Here is a 26198-nt window from a genome sequence, read left to right on the forward strand (position 1 = left end):
GAAAGAGAAACCCCAGATGATCATTCTGAATATCTTCATATCCTGGCCCAATGGGCCAGACCAGATGGGAGGTTACATCACTTCTTCTCACATTCAATTGTCCATAATTCAGTCATAGGACTCCAATATAAATTGCAAGGGATGCTGGGATATGTAGTCTTGTAGTTTTCTTGTGTCCTAGGAAGAGGAAATGGCGTGGTGAACACATAGCATTGTCTCGGACACAATTCCTTTGCGTTTTCTTTTTGTTTATTTGTTTGTTTTATGGAGAATATATATACTCCCGTAGTTTCTTGAGAAGGGTTGTAGAAAGGTAAAATTTTGGGGAACCTCACATGTCTGAAAATTTCTTTAATGCTAGCCTCACACAACATGTCTGAGTACAAAATTCTTATTTGTAAATTTTGCTTTCCTTCAGAATTTTGTAGCCATTGCTTCAGTATATTCCAGCTTCCAGTGTTGCTGTTTCTTTTGAGATAGAAATGTCTCATCATTCTGGTTCTTTTGCATGAAATGTGCTTTTCATTTGGGGGATTTTGTTTTATTGTCCTATCTCTCTCTCCTTTGAACCTCCTAGAATTTTCTCCGGGATGCTCCAGTGACTTGAGATAAATTTCACATGATTGTCTCAGCGTGGATCTATTTTCATGCATTTTTCTGAACACTGTGAGCTTTTCATTCTGGGAACTCACATCTTTCCACATTGGGGATTTTTGTTGAAATTATTTAGTAGATCATATGTTATCATTTGTCATTGTTGTTGTTGTTGTTGCTGTCCTTTCTGGATGTCTGATATTCAGATACTAGACTAACTTTCTTCTCTCCTGTTCTTTATATTTTTGCTGTATTGTTTTACTTTCTGAAGAGGTTTCCTCAATATTATCCTCTAACTCTTTGTTAAATTTTCGTCTTTACCATCAAGTTTTTAATTTCCAAAAGCTCTTTTATATTCTCAGAATATTACTTCATGGCAGGCTGTTCTTCCTCCATGGTTGCTATATCTTTTCTAAAAACTTTCTTTGAGGATATATTGGTTTGAAGTTTTTTTCATGCACAATTGGTTTCCTCCTGAATGCTTTTTTCTTATTACTTTTATTATTCCTAGTCTTCTTCAGACCTCTGTTAATTGTTGGTTTTTTAGTTCCCATGGAGAACTAAAAAACTGACTATAAGCTCTGACCACTTGAGCAGGGGCTTGTTGACTGTGAAGATGCAATCTTATTTTCCAGACAGGGTCTTCCAATTTCCTGCTCATGTCAGTATTTCTAAACAGAGTGGGAGAAGACAGCTGGAGGTAAGAGTGGGGTCTCCGTATTCCATAGACATATTTCAGTTAAACCCCCATATTATCAGTTTGACACCCTGCATTCAATTATGCCTGGCTGCTTCTGGTCCACAGACTCTACTTTTCCCTTTCCAAAAAATAAACATAGTTTCTTTCCTATGTTAGAGAAGAGTGGTTATACCACAAATATGAAGTAGGAGAGAGAAACTAGGGCTCTCAACCCTTCTTTCTTATAGGAGATCCTCACTTCTGGAAGTTCCTGAACCACCATCACCCTCCCAATTTAGAACCTTTTGAGGATTTAGTAGTTAAACCAGGTAGTTTTCCACCCCCGCCCCCCGGCCCCCACCACCGTTGGTTTAGAACTGAGCCTTCGTCTGTCTGCTAAGTCAGTTGCTGCTTATCCACTTTGTTTTCCAGTTTCGGCAATTGTTTTCCTGGGCTCTTCTGCAGTTCATCCCATCAGTATTGCCTCAAAAGTGGGCAAGAGTTGGGCTGACATGCCAAGTTCTGACTTGAGCAGCTCACATAGCAAGGAGACAAAGATTCTTCAAAGCAAAGATTCTATGCCCATCCGGATCTTTAGCATCCCCTTTGAGACCATACTCTGGGTGTGCAGGATCCCCAAGTTCTTCTTCCAGGTAGTCCTCAGGACATGTTTAGGGCCTGTCAGAGTTTTTTCCTGGGTCAATCCAACAGGCTGCATTGCCAGTGTGACCTGTAGGGTGGCCCAGAAAGGACTCTTTGCAAGGGATGAGAATGGAGCCGCCACACCGTTCCGCACTGTTCACGTGTGCACTACTATCTCCTCCCAGAGTGAGTCACGGCCTTGACAAAAATGAAATGCATTTTGAAGTTGCACTCTCTGCAGTCTTTGCTATCAACTGGTAAGAATATGAACATATATTCCAATTTTGTCATTATGGGGGTATATTTGTCAAGGCAGGAAGATAAACTATAATCATTTGTTAGCTTGATTTTTAACTTTTAAATATTTAAGCATATACTCTTACTCAGCGGCTCCACAAATGTTAGGGTTGGCCTGCTGCTCCCCATCTTTATTTACCCTAAGTTTTTAGAGATGTTTCGGGAGGGAGCAAAATTTGACATGTGTGTCCAATACACCATCTTGAACAAAAAATGTGTCCCTGCTCCCCTCCCTACTTGAAACACTTCCGTGGGTCCTACTACTCTCACTACGGCTCCTCCTCTCTTTTTAGATCTTTTTTTTTTTTTCTTTTTGTCAATCTCAGCATCCCTGCTGCTCACTGACGTATGGCCACAGAAAGAGGTACATGCAGTTTTTCCTTATATATATATTTTTTCCTCATATATTTTTTTTTTTCCTTCTCGGTTCAATGCAATTCTTATGACATTTTTGAGCTCTTATTTCTTTTCATTGTATCTTATCATCATGCTCAACTGCACTTTGCTGAAGAGTAAGCTCTTAAAATCTATGCTAAGAGAAGTTATTTTGAGCTGTCACTGAATCCCTCTTCTTTGTTGATAGAAAACATGTGACACTATAACTGAACTATTTATTTAAGTCGTCATTATATTTGCATGCTTTCTGCCAAAGGAGTGGCTAATTGTACTGACCAGTTGTTTCAGAATTGTGTAGTGTACTCTCAAAAGCCCATAATCTCAAAAGAGCTGAAATCCTGCCTCTACAGAGACTTATGGTGCCTGGGTGTGAGCACCACCTGATAGAAAAATTTCCGAAGCGCTCAAAAATAACTGTTCTCAAAACATTTCCCTCTGGACATGTCCCTTATGTATCACTACTCTGATGGAAGTGACATCAAGGTGTCACCATCTAAGGCAGCCCCAGATGGATGGCTTGGAGGGGATCCTCGCTTCTTCCATGCCAACCCAACCGTAGCAAAGAATTAACAAATCAGCAGGATATTCGAAAAGAAAGGTTTATTTAAAGTATTAAGAAAGGAAAGGGTTGGCCGCAGCATGGGGGATACAGCCGTGGAGGATTTAGAGAACAAAAGGCAAGAGCGGTCACTTAGGAAAAGCAAAGAATGGAAAAAAGCTAAGTCAGAGGGGGCTGCTGCAGCAGAGGGAAAGTGAAGTGAAAGGTAAGATAAAATTATGTTCCCAGGGGGAACAGGCTTTACCGGTCATGGCGGAAGCCCCCCTAGAATCCAGGAGCTGTGTCTCATATTGCTCTTGATGGGCGGTTACAAGGGGTAGGGCTAGATGATTGGCCTGTAAGCTTGCTTTGATTGACGAATGACTGTCTTTAAGGGCGGTCCCCTGGGTTGGGCCTTCACCCTCAGTCACTTATGTCCACCTATCAAAGTTCATGGGTTAGTAGGGACAGAGAAAAAACCAGCACTGTCAGAAGAGGAGGAACTGATTTGGTTGTTAAGGGTCAAAAGAACCCTAAAAAGAGAAACCACAGTGAATAGATAAGAGGAGTCCCCAGAGGGACATAATTAATCAGGAAAGATTTCAACCAGCATTCACCACTCAAAGCTGTCTGCTCTGTAGGGAGGGAGTTCCCAGAGAGCATGACAACTGAATTTCAAAAAGCCAGCAGTGCAGTAAACCTGGGTAGTTTTTTGTTTCAAGTGGACAACACCTCTGTGAGTATTTGAGGACATGTCAATCAGTGTCTGTCTTCCCAGAAGAATGAAAATATCTTAAGAAAATTGTCAATTAGCTAAAAAAGCATCAGAGTCAGAGCAAGATTCCGATCCCAGCAAAGAAACTGGGGAAGCTCATTATGTCTTTAATGACTTTTGCCCTGGTTTCTTGGCCATTTGAGAAATCCCTGTTCAAAAGACCTCACTAAGACCATGTGTTTTGACTTCTCATTCTTGGTTGCTTTAAAAACAAAAAGCAAAACAAACAAACAAGAAAAACCGTAAGGGTCCTAACTTCCTCCCTTTTAAAGTAAAGGACATTAATTGTGGTCAAACGGGAGACATTTGCTGTAGGAATCTTCAGCATTGACTGAAGTCAAGTTCTAGGTATCAGTTGGCCAACCAAGGTCAAGTTTTCCTCAGGTGGCAAGAAGAACAGAGCTTGGTCCTCAGTCAAAAAATAATAATTAAAGGATTCTACAAGCTTCATACTATTGTTCTTATAAAACCAGGAACTTCCTACCAAGATGCCCACTGCCCCTCGTCCACTGTCTCTACTGGGCACACCTTGCTACAGTTCCTCCAATTGCTTTTTCTGCTTTGCTTTTCCTATTTCATCAAAAAAAAAGTTCCATGCTATCTAAAAGCAATTTAAAATATTGTGTTAGGAATGAGAAATCTGGCTCGCCACGGAGGAAAAAGAATGAAATGAACAAAAGCCAGATATTCAGGGTTGGGTTTGAAATTAAGGAATAGACCTTATAAGCTAGAATTTGGGTTCATCCCAAACAAAAGGCAATGCCGACATAGCTTCCAGAAAAGCTTTAATGCTGTCTATGTAACAGATCCCTCTGGCTTTAAATTACATAACAACATGTTTGGCCTTAAGCCTCAGGTTATGTTGGAAATCCACGTCAGCACTGGAAAGAAATCCAGGATCCTTCACCTCTGAAACCCTGTTGTCTCTTTCTCCTGCCTCTGTTTCTGCAAAGAGGAAGTATGACTCAAGCAATGCTTTGTCACCTACGGAAGAAAGGACAGTCAAAAAAACAGCTCCAATAAGTCCTTGGGAGCCTAAACAATGCCTATTATTCTTTGGAAAATGTTCTCTTGAGACTAACATGGAGCTGCCAGCACACAATGAAATGGTCTTCGGGTTGAGATATGGTCAAGCAGATCAGTTTGTGAGAAAGGAAGAGACCCAGACGGGACCATTAGCATATGGCTATGGATCCACTTTCATGAAGGAAGCTGTTGATGCTTACTTGTGTCTTGTTTGTGCTTGATTGTAAAGCTCTTAAAGTGAGCTCTGAAAAGGAAGAGAATGCTCTTGGAGCAGATGAGACAGCATCTTGCTCGCTTTTGATTCTTAGTATTAATAGACATAATAAAAGAGAGTTTCTAAATTCTTCTTGGGGGTTTTAAGTGAAAGATGTCAGAAAAGCTCCCAAAGGCATCAAAGGCTTTTGACTGTCCACAGGAGCTCAGTTTATTTATTTATTTATTTACTTCTATTTATTTTTTTGACCTCCGAAGTAAGTACTTCCTGCAGAGAAAGCAGGGTCAGCAAGCATTGGATTGTTCACCCCAGTGGGAGGAAGGGAGTTACATGGGTCTAAGGAGAAGGGCTGGAAACGATCCTGGAAAAAATTCAGCCAGAGCTCAAAAAGCCTTCTGGCTTTGGAGAAGACAGGATGGTCTCCTGGAATGAGTCTTCCCCATGATGCCCTTGCCTTGGAAAGCATTATGCTTCTGGTCCTTTCCCATGAATTCTTACCTACCCTTAAATATCCAGAGTAGAGATAGACATGTTGTGCCTGAAACTACCACCATCTTGGTAGGTCTTCAGAATAAAGCCAGTGTAACTGAGGAAAGCCAGCAAGCTGCACTGGTACATTTGGAATGCAGATTTTTATCAGGTTTGTATGGGGGTTAACTGGGTATAATATAATGAGGAAATGATTTCATTTTCTTCCACCAGTGCCTGGGGAAGCCTCCATCACTTGGAAGTCAATTTCACCCATTACCAAAAAAAAAAAAGTTTCATCTTCAGGAATTTAAAAATCCAGTCCAGACCACCCTAGATCAAAACTTCTCTACCCAGCCCAAGCTTGATTTTAGGTTTGGAAATCAGCATGTTGAGAGGGGTCATTGTCTGGCCTTCTCTCTTTGCCACCTGCCCCGCCTCACTCCACCCATTGCCTGCTTCTGGGTTCTCTAGATACAAGAGAGATTAAAGAGAAATATCAAAGGAATTTTTACTTAATTAGTGCTACTCACACTGCTCTCTTGGTTCTACGAGTGCCTCCATTATACAAATACTGGCTTTATTTTGTAGGCAGCAGTCATGGGTGTGTTGAAGACTACCTAGGGGCCCTCTTTGTGGCACCATCTCCGAACCCAAACAATTCTTTCCTGGCTGAGCTCCTATGACCCCAGCCCCATCAGCTCCTGTCCTGGTAGCTTACCTCCAAGGTCCCCTAACCCCAGCAGATAGCATTCTTGTACAGGATCCTTTCAAGATAACTTGAGCCCAGATTCTTTTGCATATTTGCCTGTCGCTTTGGGGGTACATTCTTGCCCCTCAAAACAGTGCAAGAGCAGCTTGTTCAACCACTGAGCTTGCTCTTCTCACCCTACTACTGTGAGCTTCCCAAGCCAACTTTCCATCTTTAGAGTCCTCCAGGGGACACACCTGTCAAACTTTCTAGAGAACTCTGCTCATACAGGCTAGCTAATGAGTTCTTGAACCCCAGCTGGCACTCAGTGAAGGAGTGTGATATGGTCACCCGTTCTAGCAGACAGCACCAAAAGTCTGTGAAAAGTTCTTTGTGATTTTATTGGCTCTTTGTTGGCTAATGAGTGGGAGTAAAAAGAAGTAACGCCCCTTCCTCTCCTCGTTTATTTTTTCCAAGGAAGAGACCCATAGCTGGCTTTACTCCTACAAGTTCCCTTCAAAATAATTCACCCAATAAATTCCAATCTTCCAATTTGTTCAAAGGACAAGTTCGGTTTTTCTTTGGTAAGTTTCTGAATGTGGAGCTATTCATTTATTTGTTTAGCTTGTTGCTCTCAATCTTAAGGCTTTAGTTAAAATTCAAGTGCAGAGAGAAAATTCTCTTCTCATAGGCCATTACACAGATCCTGCCTCTTTGTGAATGAGGTCTGCCTCTACCAGGATGAAAAAGTCACAAGATAAGGTGACTAAGTTAGGTGTGTGCTTCAAACAGTCATCTCCCCATCTCTACTGAGCTCCTCTTTGGCTAATACTGAGGAACCTTTAACACTGACCCACCCTCTGCTCAGAGTCATGTGTCATAGGCCCCAGCCCTATGAACTTGGATACCTCTACATAAGGTTGGGTACCCTTTACCCAAAGGAACACCAACCGATTTTTAAGGGACTTTCAGACACTTGAATGAGTCTTCAAGCATTTACTTCCACAAGGCACTGAAGCATCACATTATGAAAACTGGCTACACTCATATGATAAGTAGGAAATCCTTAACCAGTAACATAACATTATACATTCATAACATGAAACAGGAACTATGTCTTATAACCCGAAAGAATGTCATCAGAAGTAGTCGACCTAAGGCACATCCAAAGATAAGAGATAACGTGGAAATGTATGAACAGCGTCCACTCTCAGTCACTCTCTTGTGATTTGTGGAGGGGAAAATGTTCCTCTTATCCAGGCTCAGTGTATGTCTGGCTCACCTGCTCCTCGTGTTGGTGTGACATCAAATGATAAACTCTAACTTGACATCACTCCCCAAAAGAAAAGTAGACAGTCTGCTCAAGGAAAAAGCTTCACAGTGTATCTCGAGCTAAGTACAGATCATTTCCAAGAATTCTGTTACATTAACTTGCCTGTGAATCTGATAAGGAAAACCAAAGCATTGCGATTCAAAGCATATGCTTGAATTTTTTTGCACACCAAAGCTATTGAAATTTAAGGATGTTGGTGACAAACCCTAGCCACAGCTTAAGGCAAGTAAGACTCAGAGTTCCCAGCACTGACAAAACCAGTACACATATGGATTATCAACTGGAGTCCATTCTGAACACTCAGACAAGTAATGGGGGCCACGAGAAGGGTGTAGCAGGAGGCAGAAGGCGGGAGCTTCAGCTGGGGCACATACATCCCTACGTCACCTTCCAGTCCGGGCCTCCTGCCTGGTATTGGTGTTTAAAAGGAGGAGAAAAAAGAGCTGAGAGGGCAGGACACTCAGGCTGTGCCCGCCATCACCCAGCACCTCAAGGCTGGCCATCTGACTGGTGACCAGTCAAGGCAAGCCATTCGCACTCGGGCCCTGTTCATCGTGCTCACTCGGGCCCCCTCCTGGCCTCGCTGTCCCCATGAGCTCCAGAACACTGGCCCTGTCTCCCTTTCCAGCCCACTCTTGTTCCCTGGGTTTCATATGTCAGTGCGTTTTCCACACTTGGACTTTTTAAGAAGGGCTTTTAAAGGCTCAAATTTTGAAAGGACCTCCCCACCCCTCCAGTTTGGGCAGTCTAGTCAATTCCCCCCTCACCATCCTATCCTCCTCCCGTTGAGTGCTGTCAGAACTGGGACTGTCCCCATCTGAGAGTATCACCCGTAACCCATTCACATCCTTTGAAATGCTATTCCTTTCCCAATTCTATTCTAAACTAAGTGGAGCTGATGTTCAAAATATTTAACAACTGGTACATGGTACGGGCACCAACCAATCAGAACGGAGTCCAACGATAAACAGCACGGAAGGGCTAGTACGAACCCACTGAATGTGAACCCTGAAGTAAGGACGAAGAAGGTCAGGCCTATGTTTGGAACCAGTGGCTTTTCTTCCATTGGTGTTCGTCAAGAGTCTTATGGCTGCCTATAGCAAGAGGTAGCTTGACTGGTCCCATCCATCACAGAGGAGAAAGCCTAGTCCATGTGGGAACAACACGTGTCATGCCTATATTTTCTGTTTCTTAGTTTTCAGGGTTGTTGGATTTTTATATATATATATATATTTAGGTAATATCTTCCTATAAACAAACATCTCCACACCTAGAAATTTTATCGATTCTATTTTTCTGAAACAACTTCCCTTCCAAAGGACGAGGCCTCTCCGTGGTGTTCTCATCGCATGAGCTACTAGGAAGTTCCAGGGAAACCCATGACCCTGAACCAGGGCTCCTTCTACATTCGGGGGGTCAGAGAAAACTACACCAGTCCTCACAGATCGTCCTCTTTTACCACCCCAATGGGACAGCGGCAGCTGTTTTATTCCTCTCCAAGTAAGACCGAGTGGCATCCGAGGGAGAAACCACATCAAATAAAGATTCCCAAATATAAATTCTATTTCAGCAGGCAAAGCGAGGGGTCACGATGAAGACACCATCCATTTCCTGGAAACAAAAGCCCACCCAGAGATGACTGGGAACCCAAAGTATCACCAACAGCAGCTGGCAATTAATCACCAGAAAAAGCTCTTCAAGTGTCTCTGTTACAGGCTAAATATAACCTGAACTAATTTAAATATAGATATGCTATTTCTCACATTCCCTGGGGCTGCCGGCGTAAGACAAGGATCAGCCAGCAGCACTTGGCGTTGAGAAAGCCCACTGACTATATTAGCTTATCAGCATCCCACATCTGCCGAACTGGTCTGGACTCTGCATATTTAAAAAACACTAATTTCTCTTCCCTCGGGGGAAAAAAAAAATTCATAAACGTCTTGAATATTTTTTCACTACTGAACTGGTATAGCAAAATATGTTCAAATCAGGGCATTAAGCTGAGTTGCAAAACTGCAGTTATAACTCCCCTCCCCCCATTCTTTGCCATTATGTTTTACCACTTTTGAAACTCGGGACTGATATATACACATATATATTTAGTCAAAGCAGTCAAATAACTCAAAAGACCACAGCCCGCCGCTGGAGAGAAATTCATTGCAAGGGCTTTAAGGTGAAATGGCCTTATCAGAGACCCAGAGCCTTTCTCATTTAATTTAGCATCTGCTGGGCATCTCTGGAGTATAATAAGGCCATCTGGTCTGAGGGGAAAGTCACTGGATCCCTTCAAGAATAAGAGAGAAGGAAGAATCACATGACCAGAATATTGAGCAGGGTTTTGATTTTTTGGAAAATACCCAAGTACATAATCTGAGGCTGACAGGGAAAGAAATGGCCACAACGGGGCAAGAAACGAGAATGAAGCCAACTGTCGCTGGAGCCTCAGGACATGGAAGACAAATGCCATTTCGCACCATCTTTGTTTGAGTCAATGGGCCAAATTTTATGCAGACTTTGAGAACCCGATACTGTTCTTAACAAGCCGTTTGTGCCTCTGTGCTTAGAAAATGTATTCCTGGTTTTAAAGAAATGCTCTGTCCCTGAGTGTTAAATACCACTAAAAGGCAGTATTCTTAAAACTCTCTCTCTTCCTCATAATTACTCATGTATACTAGTTATACAAAACTGTGCCCCTAATATTTACATCTTCCTCTGGCAGCGATTTATCTTTGCTTTGAGGTATATGCCATCGATGAAACTATAACCGAGAGGCAGTTGGGAGCAGAGACAGATTTGGCTGTGCTGGAGTCCAGGACCAAGTGCCTCAGAGGAGCAGGAGTATAGGCACAAATCAAAGGGCACTCGGGGTCAGAAACCAGAATTCAACACCTCATTCTCTTACGTCTGGACTCGGGATCTAGGTCTCAGGCCGGGGCCAGATTGCAAGATGTGCAAGGTACAAGCAGAAACGGGACTCCCTGAATGAAACGGGTCTAGGGGAGTCCAGATAGAAGGGCAGACAATTGTGGACCCAAAGGTCGCCTACTGGCTTCCACCGTCTCCCAGGTGGAAGCAGAGGCACGCAGCAAGGGTCAGAGACACCCTGGCCTCAGGTGGACTCAAGAGAGTGTGTTCCCTGGTCTAAGTCTGATTGGGTGAAGCCTGACAAGCCACCTTCAGCTCCTGCTCAACTGTATTGTCAGTCTCCGCAGCGACATGAAGCATCCATTTGTTCACGGCTACTTTCAAACAGCCCAAGTCTCAGCCAGAAACGCTCCCAGCCTTACAAAATGTCAACGTAAATAACCTCAGTGCATCCAGACTCCCAGCCCACCTCCGTTTTCCCAGATACAGCTGGGCCTGTCCGAGGCCGGCACCGCCCCTCGTCGAGTTACAAGCCTGGCCTGAGGAAGAAAACCGCTGAGTGGCTTCAGTTTTCCCCTCTTGTTCCTTCCAACCCCACGGCCCCTCTGGCAAGGCTCGGCTTTAGGTCTGCTGCCTGTAGACTGACCGGGGGCATGTGGTACCCACCTCTGGTGGCTAGGATACCACCCTGCGCCTGCAACCACCCTGGCCGCCATCTCATCTGTGAGCCCCAGGACTGATCCCTAAGCCCCCCAACCTATTCCCTGAGGGCAGTTCACTACCTCCTGTGCGTCCATTCTAGTAACAGGCCAATCGGGGCTCTTTCTCCCTGGTGTTCCCAAACCCAAATGATCTCTATATGCCCAGGTCCTAGAACTGGGTTTCTGCCTTGTACCCCGTGGTCCAGAGCCCTGTTCTGATTCTCCAATCTGATTCTCCAGGTCAGCTGTTTTGATTTCTCAAGCCCTCAACTGACAGAAGCCCTGGCCCTAGAACCACAGTCAAGTCAGGGACGCAGGACCCAGCAGCGGGCGCCCTCTGCTGGAGAACTGCTCTCCGCTCCATTCTCCCAGCACTCCTTTGGGCCGGATCCAGACCTAGAGCAGAAAGCTCCTCCTTTGGATGCCTTTTCTGACTCTCCCCACCACAGCAAGGAGAGGGATCTCACTCTTAGGTTGCAGAGCCTCCAAGTAGTTTATCTCTAGGATAGCGTTTTCACATTCCATTGTAATCTCGCTTCGACTTGACTGCCATGTCTAGTAGGCTGTGACCTCCTTGAAGACAGGGATAAAGTTCTGACCGTTTCTATATAACCTTCGTGCAAATACAGTGCCTCGCACAGAGAAAGAACAAAGTACGTGTCAACTGACAGGGTTTGGGGTGGATGGAAAAGAAAACGAATGAGCCTTCTTATCAATACCGGATTTCTTGGTATCCCCTGAATTTCCATGGCCTGGATCCAGCCTCACGATGAGGGCTTGCTGGGCCTCCCAGGAAAGCCGAGCACAGTTGAATCGCGGCTGTGAGGATCTGTTGGCCAGGCTTAGTGCCCCGGAATCTACCCAACCCTGGCAGTGACGATGGTGAGATGTTCAGCACCACCCCAGCCCTCCTGACCACTCACTACTGTGTTCGTGTCTCACAGAAAGCCAGTTGTCTGGTCACACTAACAAAATCTGACACGTAACACAGCGCCCTTTTCGGTGATGGCATGAACTGGTAACATTTTTAGAAAGGCATTAACACGTGTCTCCTTAAATAATATTTCAATGGCAACTGACTCATGTTGCTATCAAAACAACAAAGTTCACAGCCTGTGGAAAGCAGGAAGAGCCAGGAGGGACGGCTTATAATACATCCAAACAACAAGTGCCCGAAACCTTTTTAAATTCTTAATCACTGAGCACCAACAACATGTGGAGAATTTGCATTTAACGGCGACAGCGGACAGGTTTTGGAGTACTGTGTGTGGTGTGTCTCAGCGCCTCGTTAAGGTAAGCAGGTGAATACCAGGGCCGGGGTGTGGGACCCCACTAGGCTGGACTTTCCAGAACTGTCCTGATTTCAAATATTCAGTCCTCAAAAAATATTTCGAACCCTTCTCATCCAAACTGCATCTCCTGGATCATCTCTCACACATATAAAGAGTCCATGTGTGTTCATTTGAAGGTTGAAAAAAAAAAAATTATACCCATTGATAAATCCCAGTAGAGATGTCTTCTAATTTGGGCCTTTTATAGCTAGAGCTGCATACTCTGTGTAAAACCCCTCAGTAGACAGAAAGGAGCTGTCTCAAGTTTTTCCAGAAGTTCTCATAGAGTCTATAGATAACAGTCACCCTCTGGCAGGAGTGGGGAGGCTGTCAAAGCAGAAGGCTCTAAAGAACACCCGCGGCAGCAGAAGGTGGGCAGAAGACGCATGTCCTTGGACAAGGCTTATCTAACGGGGTAAGTATCTAGAAGAGGCTCTGGGCATTAGGAAACCGTGACCACCGACAAATGGAGCTGTCTCCTACGGTCACTAAAAGCCTCTTTTGAATCAATTGGGGACAAATTATTTCAAGCGTGAAGTACTGAACTGTCCAATCAGATGTATCCACACGGTTTCTGAACTGGGTTCCCCAGGTGCCCAATACTGTATGAGTACAGTGCAGGTGGGTGAGATTCCTCTGGCAATTCCTTTATTGACCATCCATCGAAGCCCTTGCTCTTGGAATTATCTGTGTTATCGAAGTCCATCTTTCTTAGTCATGAATTTGATACATTTACCCTTCCAGGTCTGAGTGTCATAACTTTTAGAAGTACTCCTTTCAGCTTCATAGTCCTTCCTAATTTATGCAGCTGCCTCGGGGCCAGGTGAGAGGTGACCATCCTTCCACCTGTTTAGTTGGAGTTTACCCTGCTGGAAGGGTCGCACCAGCCATCTGCCATCTAGAAATTCTCCAACCCTCAGTGACCATACAGCTAGCACATCTCTGACCTTAGCGTTCAATAGGTATCACAGCTTTTAGGTAGCTATTAAAGGCACCTATCCATCCATCCACTGCTCTCCAGCCACAGTGCAGTGTACAGGTGGCTCATATTGGGGAGGGCAGCGGGGGAAATAGAATCTTGCTACCTGTCCCACAAACAACAAGCTCCGTCTCCTCATGAATGGGAAGCTCCCACAGCTCACTGCATTCCTCCACCCAGAACATCCCTTCTGACGTAAGCTCAACTCATATGCCAATATGCCCATCATCTTTTTGGCACCTGGCCCATACCTTACAGAATTCCTAAACATTTTCTCATGTGAAAAAAAAAAAAAAAGTAACAGGCAATGAATCTCAAATCCACCTTACAGAATTCCCAAACATTTTCTCATGTGGAAAAAAAAAAAGTAACAGGCAATGAATCTCAAATCAGGATCCATGGGTTGGCATCAAGGAGTCCATAAAAACACTAACATTGTATGTAATTTTTTTTTTTCCTTTCTGCAAAAAGGACCCATAGTTTTCATCAGCTTTCATAGGGATTCATGACCCAAGTGATGCAAAACTCCACTGCGGTAAGGTATATTCCTGTCGAGTAGAAGTTATCCTCTGGCTCTCCATGGAAAATGGAAAATAAACCATTTTCCTGTGCCAAGTCTGGAAAATCACTGGCGGGAGCTTTTTGAGATAACCAAGGTCATAACTCTATAGCCTTTCAGATCTGTCAACCTCTCTTCACAGGTATGTACCCCGTCTCTCCCTGGGTGCTGCCATGCCTGACTCGAGCCCCTGCTTACTTCTCACACATTTTAGTGACCCAGGGTGGAGTCCCAGAGTTCATCACTAGCGAAGCATCTGTCCTTATGGACACCATGGCCAGCTTTGGTACCTACGTCCACCGAGAAGTGACAGACAAGAAGAGCAATTTCCCACCTCCAGCACATGTTTCCGTTAGGGGTTCCAGGACTGTCCGTTGTGATCTGCCAGTAGGAGGGCACCCAAAGTTTGGGGAGGCGGTATCTGCCTTGTCCGTGAACATTTAAATGCAACCAAGGACACTCATGCACTCTTCTGCAGTGTACATGCTAAAGACCACTGCAAGCAAGAGTACCCCACTAATGGTTCGTCCAAGACCACTCTCCTGCTTGTCCTGCCAAGATCTAATTCATTATGCATTTTCCTCATCTTCCTGTGGCTCTCGATTTCAGCAGAGGCCCAGCTGAATCACCTTCTCTGGCTCAATGACTTATTCAGCTCTTGCTTTACTTGTTGCCTCAATTCTGGCCCTTGTAAAAAAAGATAACATTCCGGCACAGAGAGCTTCTGCCATGCAGACCAGCTCTTCGCCCTCATTTCCCACCTACCACCCGCTCAGAGCCGCCTACAAAGCTTCCCGGAAGAGTTATCACATTTATAAATTTTTAAGATGCTTGGGCTATTTGAGGGGAAAGAAGAGCATTTCAATCATCACTCCACGCAGTACATTTGCCCCCATTTTGCTATTTGAAATTTCTGAACGTGAAGAAACTGAGCATTGTATCGAAGCATTTATTTCTTCCTTTTCCCCGATGTAAGTGGAGCCTTGGCCTTCGTGGGGCGGGCGGCGTTCCGTGGGGCAGGCCGGACCTCATCCTGACAATTACTTCTTCCCCGTGTGGCCTTGATGACGACTCAGGATGGCTGCCAGGACCTTATTGTGAGACTTTCTCTGGCCCTGCATTATAACCCCCCATGACGACTCCCTCCTATAAAGCAAAGGAGCGGCCGCAGCCCCTGCAACACTGTCCCCAGTCCGGACCTGCACATCCCTTGAGACACCTCAGAGTCTTTCTTTTTTTCTTGGGAACCATCCTAGACCAGACCCACCTAGATACGAGTCCTTAGATTAACTAGAGAACATCGTGGGTAATTAAACAGGAAAATGACCTTTTTCGCTGGGTACTCTCTGAGCCTCCATCACAGGATTCACCCACCCCACAGAGTGATGAGGCTGGGCCCCAGTTACCCCGGTTTCCCAGAGAGACAGACATCTGAGACGGGGAGAGCGGCATGCGCCGTGCCATGGGCTCCCTTCGGCACCCCTAACCCACTCCTCTTCGGGGTGGCACGCTGCCGCCACCTTCCCCTCTTTTTCTAGCCCCTTTGGCTCAACTCTGTTCTCCTTTTACTTCCTCTCTCCTCCTCTTCAGCCGAATCCAAAAATAAATCCAGAAAGTTTGGATAGAAAAAGGGGGCGATGCTGGGTAAAGGAAGGGAGAGTGTAAGAGGTTGCACATCCGAACTCTGTTTCGCGGCTGGAAACGCTGGCAGAGATCAAGGCTACAGAGCCGATTATGTCCTCGCCTTCAGACCATGACCTTGCTCACCATTCACTCCACAAGAAGTCACGCGCGATCTGCTTCGTTGTTTTGTCAGGGAAGCGGAAAGGGAGAGAGAAACGAGCATCCAGAATCGCAGGACCTAAGGTTGCAGTCTGGCTGTGCGCATCTGCGTCCCTGAGCTGGGCATCTGCAGATTCAACTTATGCATAACGAGAACAGCAATAACCACGACACCTTCTGGACCTGTCTCTCAACCCCAGCGGACCCCCACAGGAGTCAAAACGTGAATCCTCAAGTATTCATCTGAACCCAAACTTCCACAAATTTGAATCGATGCAGCCCTTTCCCAAAATCCCATCTGGGCCTCAGCACTTCAACACCGTATGGCGGGGAAAGTCACAGCACCAAAAAGCCAAGAATCCCCTCAGAGACAACAGACACCTTTATCAGGCAGGTGCCACGAGAAACCTGAGCAACCTTCTGCCAGGCTCTGCTACTGAATGGTTTTCTTTACTCTTTATAAATCTGAATGGTTAAGTTTGTCTCTGTAGAGCTCAGGAGACAATTACTAAAACAGCTCCTGAATGAGAACACTGTGGAATCGTCTTGTGCAGTATGAATGAAAAGGGGGAATTTAATCAGAACTGGGACTCTTAAAGGGTCCTAGGAAAGAAGAAAGAAGCAGTATGCTAATATCCTTGCAACAAACAGTCTGATCTGTGAGCAGCCAGCAACTCAGTCCATATTTGTTTCTCAGGATAGGAAATATGTATAAGGTTCAATGAACTGGTAGTAAACAAACAGCATAGGTAACATTTGCAACAAAGACAAAGGTGGGAGAATCTCTAACTTAGCCGTGCATTTGATTTTTAGCCGTTTGTTCTGCAGCTAGAACTGAGTCGACAAAAGTTCTGTCTCCTCTCGGAGGCTCTGTTTGTTAATTCTGCATCGCAAAAGGACAATTAGGCCTCTCTTTGATTTTGGCCTTTCCTGGGCAATACATAGTAATTTCTTGGAGGGAATTATCATTGTCTCTAAGAACTGGACATCTTTCTAAACTCAACCATGGCAGAATTCTGTTCAGGGGGGCAAATTTAGCAGCCCATTTACCCTGGGGTGTGGGGATGGCCAGTTTTGAAATAAGAGGAAAAGTATCAGGGTTGCACAATCTTAAGAATGAGAGGATCCCCTTGTAAAAAGAGTCGAAACTGCAAAGAGAAGGCTGCTGTGTTTGAAAAGTCCATTTTCCTAATTGTCAGGGACTCGCCCAAGGTCACATTGAACTGAAGTCTCGAATCATCAACTCAAGAAATTTTCCAGGTTGTCTATTCAATAAGTAGCAGACCCACCACCAAGCCACTCACCCCTTCCAGGATGAAGCTAGCAAATCCAGTAGAAAATTCGACGCGAGGAATTCCTAGGCCTCAGATACCAGCAGAGCTGGGAACTGGGTGCACACTCCTCCAGCCTCTATATATTTTTCACTCTCTCATGCGAGGAAGGAAAATGAATTCTACCAAAAGCAATCAGGGATTGCAACTGCTTCTGCCTCTAAAGAAGTGGTATGATCCATTTCCTTGTAGATGGTTCTGCTTTTGAGATGTCGATTTGATGGGCCCTTGGGATGTGAGCGAGGTGAGGCCACTGAGCTAGTCTAGATGGGTACAAATTAAGCCACAGAGAGCGAAATTGTTTTACTTAACAAAACAGCCCGAATATTGGAGCTGTCTGCAGATGCCACCAGCGAGGGGGGCTGGGCTCTTGGAAGAAATGGAAGAAATGAGGAGGCCATAACGTTAGCAGCAGCGGGAGGGGTCCTGGGGAGAGATGTGGCCTGTGAAAAAGAAACCCAGAGCCTGGGAGGGCTAGTGAATTTTATTTCCTCGTCTACGCAGTGCTAAAATCTCTTCCACTAACCCCAAACGTTCAGATACACAAAGAGAAGTAGCTATATTTCCTTCTGGGGTGATAACGTCATAAAAAGAAGAGTCATAAGAAGCCAGGAAAAATAAAAGAGGGGTTTCAGTACGATCAGGAACATAGAAAAAGGGAAGAACTAGAAAAATGCAAGGCTCACAGAAACTCCTCGGATGCATTTGAGAGGACCCGACCTCTCGCGAGATCCTGGAGTGGGGACTCCAGCCTGGCGATTGGATTACTAAAGGAGAGAGCTGATCTGGGAAGACAGGAAAATACAGGGCCCGAGTTACAAAGAAAAACAAAAAAACAAAAACAAAAAAAAACAGAAGCTGACTCCTAAGTCAGTCTTCTCTCTGCTCATCTCACCCTGGATGGATCTTCTCAGCCATCTTCCTGTCACCTTGTCTGCCTCCATGGAGCCACCTATCCTCGGGCTTAGCCGGAGGCCGGCTCCATTTACTCCATTTTTCTAATAGGGGGCGAGTCTATCTCATCACTAGCACTTAACGGCAACTTTTTTGGTCGGACGTTCTCACATTTTCACGCCCCTGGAGCACCCCCATTTAGATTTGGGGCCTGACTCTCTGGTTCACTTGGAGAATACTCCTTCTTCCCTTTTCTCTCTCATTTTCTCTCTCCTAACAACGAACCAGAACCAGAACAGAGAAACTTCACGTGCCCTTTACAGTGAATTTTGGTTATGAAGGCGTTCGTAGACATGAACACTGTGCCTTTCCCCAAACTTATTAAATGGTGACAACATCATCATAAAACGTCTAACGCCAACTTCCTTTTACAGTTTGCAAGGGAACACTACTCAAACAGTCATCCATCTGAGTCATTCTAAAGCTCTGTCCCCTTAGTATTTGACAGGAGGCTGCCTGATAACTGCACAGACTGGCCGAAGCTAAAAATCACCCATCGAAGGCAACTTTTATTACAGAAAATCTATACTGCTTTTATTTCTGAAGTCATGGTACCGATTTTTTTTACCAGCCTCCCACAGTTCTCCCCTAAATCTTCTGATCCAGGTAAGCAGAAGAGACCCCACAGGGTTCAGGCCAGAAAATATAATAAGTGTCAGGAAAAACCGAAAGCCTCATATTGCTCTCCCTAAAATCGGATTCTTTCTCCAAAATGTTCATTTGCCTCCCTTGAGTCCCTTACCTGGCATATTATTTTTACTTCCCTAGTCAAGACACAGAAGCAACATAAGAGGGTTCAAAAACAACGTACTTTGTGGTGCACTAGGAATCCATCGCTCACTAGCTGTGTTTACCTAGAGCAAGTCCACCTATTTTCTCTGAGCATCAGTTTCTGCATCCGTAAAATGGGAATAATCATCCCGCCTGGCAAAGTCCTGACGAGCGGCGAATGATATAATGTACGTCAAGGACCAATCTGACTGCCAGGCCAAGAGGGACTCTTCGTGACGGTGGCTGCCCTTCCCGCCACCTCCCTCCCTCTTTTCAGCTAACCAGACTGGCTGCCCGTTCTCCTCTGACGTGAAGATCGTTTCCTAATTTTGGAAAAGGAGCAACTGGGAACCAGCTCTGCCTTTTTCTTTTCCTCTCCAAAATGTCACATTCAACTTCCCCCTTGGATAACAATGTAAGGAGATGACTTTAGGCCTCCAAATGCCTGACAATCAATCAACGAGCTTATCTTCTAGCAGACGGAATGTGTGGGCGTCAACCCTTCGCTAGCAATATTTTCTATCGCGCTTGGATTCCCAATGAGCTCTAAAGTCATCACAGTTTCCTGGCTTCATAGCACCATAATGGCTTGTCTGTCTCAGCTGAGCTGGATTTTTACCTCCTCCGAGAAGGAGAATAAGTCCACCAAAACACCAAATCCTTTAAACATTTGATGGTAGGTGTCTGGGGTCGGCAGACTGTGAATACAACTTGAGACCTTTGTGAAGCCCTGGGGAATTTAAGAGATCGTGGAAACTGGGAGAGTGACATTATCCATGGAATCAACCCATCAAATCAGGAGAAATCCTGGGCTGTGTTTCTCATAGGCAGATTGATCATGGATAACGTCAACCTAGCAGAAAGAAAATGCACTGTATGGGGAACTTCTATGGGTCAATTCAACAAGTATTTATTGAGCACCTGCTTTTTCTTGAGCCCAGGGGATATAAAAATGAATCAAACAAGGCCCCTGCCCTCATGAGGTCCTTAGGCCCTTAGGGGAAACAAACGTGTAAGCAAAATGATAACAGAAAAGAGAGTTAGGAAAGGCCTCCCAGAAGAAGAAACTTCTGAGTTCACCCATAAAAAGGGGGAAAGGAGTTTTCTAGGGGCAGAAAGTCGGGTAGGTCATTTCAGGCAAAATGAAAGCAAATACAAAAGCCCAGCGCAGCGGGTGAAACAGCAGTACACACTTGGAAAACGTGAGCACTTTCTTTCCTACGGCCGAAGCCCAGGAGCCACGGGAAGCATCCGGAACGGGGAGCCCGGCAGGCAAACCAGGCAAGGTCAAGGCCACAAGGCAGGCTGGCAACTGTGCCCAGGGACAAAGACTTGATCCCCTAGGTGATGGAGAACCACAAAGGAAAGAGACAGTTAGAACTGCCTCGTGCAGCTTTAGCAGCAGTGTTAAGAGTGAGCTAAGAGAAGAGTGGGAACCACTGTGCTAGGTGTGAGGTTCAGGCTTTAGAAAGGGGATGCTAGAGAACAAATGCCCAGAGTTGCCCCGTTCTGTAACACCAGCACTGTGATCTTCAGAAAGTGAGAGGGGGGTCTATTTCGCAGACTGCTCTTTAACCTGGAAGAGTTGCTAAAGGGACCGGGACTGCGGGTACACGATGTGTGCTCAATGTAAAGCTTTGACTAGGGAGCATTCCAAACAATTTGGTTAAACTAACATCTGAATAATTCAGATGATGCCCACATTGTCATGGTCAACATGCTATCCCTCTACCTGTACCTGAGTTCAATGTGAGTCCAAAGAAATCCACTCAGACAGCTTTTGTCTCAACGTGTAAACAAGCAGATAGCAGGGAAAGATGCCTGGCCCGGCCTCCCAGGTGCACCTGAAAAAGTCACCTAACGTCTCGAAGACAAGTAGAACTAGAGAGTGATTTCAAAGTCACAGAAACATTTCTCATTGGGAAGCACTGTCTGCTAAGAAATGGGGTTGGGGGAAGCAGGGGAGAGAGAAGAATCCAAGGGCCCTGCTGGAGGGGCAGGCTGCCAGGAGAGGCCCGGATGTAGGAGGTAGGGACCATCTTAAAAGCAGATGCCAATTTCCTTGCATCCACTGATTTCACTTAGAAGTAGAATATTGATGCTGAAAAAAAAAAAAAAAAAGAGGAAGAGGAGGATTTGAGGTTGTCAATACCTGAAAGACAGAAAAGAATTTCCCTCTCTCTAAACCCAGGGGGGCCTCTGGGTTTCTCATCTTGCCCTCTCGGTGCCTCTCTTCCTCCACTAGCTGCAGTAAGTTTTCTGTACTCGCAACATTCATTCCTGCCCGGCACCGCCCAACCCCCCACCACTTTTCAAAGTAAGGAGGCCCTAGCAGTCCACCCATATTTAACAATCCGTCCATCTTGTCAAGGTCCGTTCCCCCTCTCCACCCATAGCACCAGCACAAGACTCCACTGGACAGGGTTGCCAAGAAGGCTTGGCATCTATGTTCCTGCTGCTATAACGGAGCCTCTGCTAGCGAGAGTCTCCCAGTGAGTTGCCCCCTTGCCCACCTTCCCCAGACAAGGCGGAAACTCCTTATGGAAGTGTAGGGTCTCATGTAGCTTTGTGTCTGACAGGGCATAAAGGTGTACACAATTATACTGAAACCCCTGGCAGTTTACTAAAAAGTGACCCCCATACCCTACTGTTTTAGATGCTTCGATCCAATACTTAAGGACTTAGCACCAGCCGCTGTTGGGAACACCAGGGATCAACAGCACGGCCTTCTTTATTAAGGTTTTACAGTTTAGCCCAACAGATGTTCCCTGGGTTATGAAATACCCATGGGAAATTTTCTTCTTACACAAATTGTTGCCATAGGCACCGACTGCAACTTCAAGAGTTGCGTAAAGTCATGCATTGCTCCAGCAGACACAATGTAGTCTTGAGCATAGATGGAAACCAGGGAGAGGGAGGAAGGAGGGATGCTTTCAGCCCCGTGTTTCTGAATCGTCTGAATTCTTTCTCCATCAGCTCACATTATTTTTACATTTTATGTTTTATTCCCTCCCCATCTAACCACATGCATTCTGTGAGTGCATTTGCATTGTGATTGGACACTACAGTTCGGGGGAAAGGTACAAGCCTTTCTGAGGACATACGAAGGAAAACACTGAGATCCTAATTCATTTTGCAGCCAGTCATGGCCGATTCCATTTCCATCTGTATGAAGTCAAAGTGATTTGTGAGGCTTTTAGGCAGCTTCCATGAAATGAGAGCAAAGAAAATATATCCTAAAGCTTTTTTGTCAACTTATGGGAAATCCGATTTGTACACGAGAAAGGCTATTACTTTAAGTGGGCATGTGTCCCATTCACTTGTGCGCGTAACCTAGTAGACACACAAACACATAATCAAGTGACTAAAGCATATGAGGAATACCAACTGAGAGATGCCCATTTGTGTCACAAAGCTTCATGAGCTGGGAACTCTGGAAGGCTGCATGGCTGCATAGAGGAGCTGAGACTTGAGTAAAAATGGATGGGATTTACAAGGGGAAGAAAAAAGAAGGAGGCTCCCACTGAAGGAGGAAGATTGCCAAGGATTTCTGTGGAGCCTGTCTCCCAGATGGGAATGGACCGATGTGGATCCAAGATTAACGTAGGCAAGCTCTGTGAAATAAGAGTAGGCACGTAAGGTGGGGCCAAGTACTTTGAAGTTTCTCCAGTGAGAAGCTATCAGCCACATTTGTGTGGTCAGTAGAGGAGATCCATGGTATTAACTATGCTTCTGGAAGGTTATCTGGCAGATCCTAACAGTCAAATGGTCCCATTCTTTCAAAACTACCCATAGATCATTGTCCAAAGTGAAGGCAGACAACAAGAGAGGGCAACACTTTTTACAAATTGGGATAATTCTTTTTTCTTTGGCTAGTTTCTCTCCCTACTCCATATTAACTTACATGATATAGGCTTTGCATATGAGTCCATAGGGTACTTCTAGAGGCAGATGGGGAGCAGGAGGTTGAGACATCTGAGAATCTTGGAACAAGGAACTCCAAATCATTTTCAAAAACGGTAGATGGAGTCAAGTCTGCACAAACTTTACTTGTGCAGTCATAAGCAGATACAAAAACAAGACGCCAAATTGCCGTTTAGGCAAATGATTTCCCAATGTAAGGGAAATTTAGTGAACTTCAATGCTTCTGAACTATGGGGCTTTTTTGTTCTTGGCTCCCTATTTTAATTACACCCATAACTATAGTTATCCACATTTCTTAGGGGGCCGACACTACGTAAGACGCAGCCATTAAAACTCATACAGGAAAGGATACTGATGTTTGAAAATGTATTGCTAAATGGAAATGCAGGCAAGAGGACAGTACAGTAACGTTTTTGTAAACACAATATAAATATTTTATGCATTTATATACGTAAAGGTAGATCTGGGAGGGAGAGAAGTGAAATATAAACCTAAATATTAAGTTATTTTTGCATAGAGGTGATTTTTTGCATGTGATTTTGTTGCTTTCCTTGCCCTTAATACTACTCAAGTTTAATATTGAGCATGCATTTTTAAACTAATAAGAAACCGTTATTTTTTTTTAACTGCATAGGAATTTGGAATGAGACAAGACCCAAGAATTATAGTTTTAATTAGAGAGAACACCTCAGTCCTTTGCCCTTCTCTTTCTAAGCAATTTGGCCACAAAGTAGTCAAAAGAATCCCCTATTTGATTTAAACCTGGTGCCAACCAGTCCACCGCTATGGCCAATGAGGGCATTTTTTTTTTAGGGTGTCTCCTTGAGAGAGTAAAGAATCCAGGCATTTCTGCAAGTGATTAAACTCAATTAGCTTGAATAAGAAGGAAAGAGATGGATGCACGTGAAATTAACATGAATATTTTTAAAAGACGACAAATGGTAAATAATTCAAATTATTTGGTTGCCCACAAGTTTGGGGCTGCCAGAGCGATGCATATTTCATCTAAATGATAGATCACCTGTTTTCTCACCTGTCAAGTCATAAGCAGTTGCAATCCATGCATCTCACCACACTACTATGCAGCGCAGAAGGGCTTCTTGGTGAAAGGCTGCTCTGTTTTCATCCCAAGTCAATCCCTCCAAGGCCCTCAGTAAAAGACCACAGACAGATAATGTCCTGTCTGTGGCCAGAACACCACAAAACACGCTAATATTATTTCTCTTACTGGCTTCCATACAAGGCTGTCCAAAATGAATCTGCTAATATATGATAGGAGTCATCAGGACAGGTTTCTGCTTCTTCCTCATTACTTATCCTGAAAACTCATCGGTGACCACCATTTTGGGGGCTGCATTTTGCATCTGCAAGTCTTAGGATGGACGTGAGAGCTGTCATACGTGTCTTCGATCTACATATTTTTCTTTTCTCGGAGAGGAGTGCCAGCTAAGTTCACAAATGCAACAGGAAGGCAGACTAGGACACCAAGCCGACAGGATAAATTCCCATAATGCCAGTACCTCCAACAGGTTTCCCTTTGTCTTTCAACAGACTCCCAGTGGCCTCCATTTCTCTCCCTCTCACAAATCAGATAGGATGAAGGATAAAACAATATTGGAGCCAATGGGCTTCTCTTAACATGTCATCTCAACTAGCGCTTTTCAAACTTTAATGTGTGTATGAATCACCTGGGGATCTTGGTAAAATGCAGATCCTTAGATTGGGCTGGGGCCTAGGATTCTGTATTTCTAATGAGCTTCCACATGATGCTCATGATGTGGCTGGTCCACAATCCACATACTTTGGTCATCAATGACCTTGACCTTTCCAGCCTTGGCATCTTCTGGATCCCATTGGTTGGGATAATTCGATAAAACCAACTTCGCCAGGTGGCGATCCAAGGAGAGCAAAATTTAATCTGGTGTTCAAGGGCTCACCCCTAACCAGGGAATATTATGAAGGACGGTCTAGTACCTTTGTGACCTGAACAATTGGCAAAATGATGGAGGAAAAGGGAGAAGGCACAAGGGAGACAGGAATTGACATTTAATGAGAGGACATCACTAAGGTCCCTCCAGAAGCTAAAAGAGCTTTTTAAAAAATGCAGCATAGCACTTTATTGAAGCCAAAAGGAAAAAAATTAAACAACCCAGGCACCCAAACAATTCCAGAAACAGAACCAGAACAAAATGGAAACAGAGCTTTTGATTTTCTTAACTACTTTCTCTTGGAATCTAAAAAATTAGAGAAAAGAGAAAACATTTTCAGGATTCTCGAGAGGAGACCAGGAGATCATAGTGCCCGTGCCTCTGTGGGTGATTTATGCCTGCTGAAAGCATCAGGAAACCTGTAACTAGACTGTCTCTAAATTGAACACAAGAAATGCAATGTACAAACAAATGAACTCCAGGGCAGATTAATTCAATAGGCTACAGTAATGAGACACCTTCATTCCTAATGTCCCATGTTTTATGACTTCAGGGCATGTGTCAGGTAAGGATGCCCCGAGGATGGGGATACATTCGCTTCCTTCCTGATGAAGCACTTGTCCCTGCTCTTTTCCTAAGTTTATCAAAGGTGCCCATTCCTCCACGATTTCCATTTACATAAAACGAATTAAACGTGGACAGGTGCCCTCAGATATCTCCGTACCGTAGCATGTCAAGCTTAGAAGGAAACATACACCCAGGATCTCAACTCCATAGGGGACTGTGAGGCCCACAATGATTTGTCCAAGTCTAGCTTCCCGTTGAGGGAATATTCTACCATACCTGGAAGGGGGAGTCATTTATGGAAGAATCACAGCAGCCATACAGTCTAGATGTACGGATTCCACTTGGCCCAAATTCAGAACTCATTTACAACTTCTTTGCATTCCCAATTTGCAAGCTTCAGAGGAAGAGCAAAGTCCAAGAGCGGGGAGTTTTAGCAAAAGCACGTACTTTTTCTGGAGTGACAGCTTCCCTCAAAGAGAGGCAGAACCTGAGAATCCAGCTACGAATCACTGTTCCAGGAACAGGTAAGGGGCCCTAACCAAGGACCAAACAACAGGTCTCCATGGCAGGTAAGGAGCTGACCTCTGGCATCTATGTGAAAGGTCGTGCTTTCAGTTGAAGGACATTCTTTTTATTGTCCTGGATTGCCATAGCCGGAAGCAAAAACTTGGACCTGCCCACCTGGGCAAGAATCTAAGAAGTAAGGTAGAGGAAAGGATTATCATATATGCAAGGTCTGTAATGTCCTGTAATTGTCCGGCGACCTTTTTTTTAACTTACTCAATGTCATAAAAGGAAGAGAAGAAAGAAAGACTAAGGGGACTCATACTCAAAATCCCTAAGTGCTAGGGAA

Source organism: Pteropus alecto, unplaced genomic scaffold, assembly GCF_000325575.1.
Source record: "Pteropus alecto unplaced genomic scaffold, ASM32557v1 scaffold8, whole genome shotgun sequence".
NCBI lineage: Eukaryota > Metazoa > Chordata > Mammalia > Chiroptera > Pteropodidae > Pteropus > Pteropus alecto.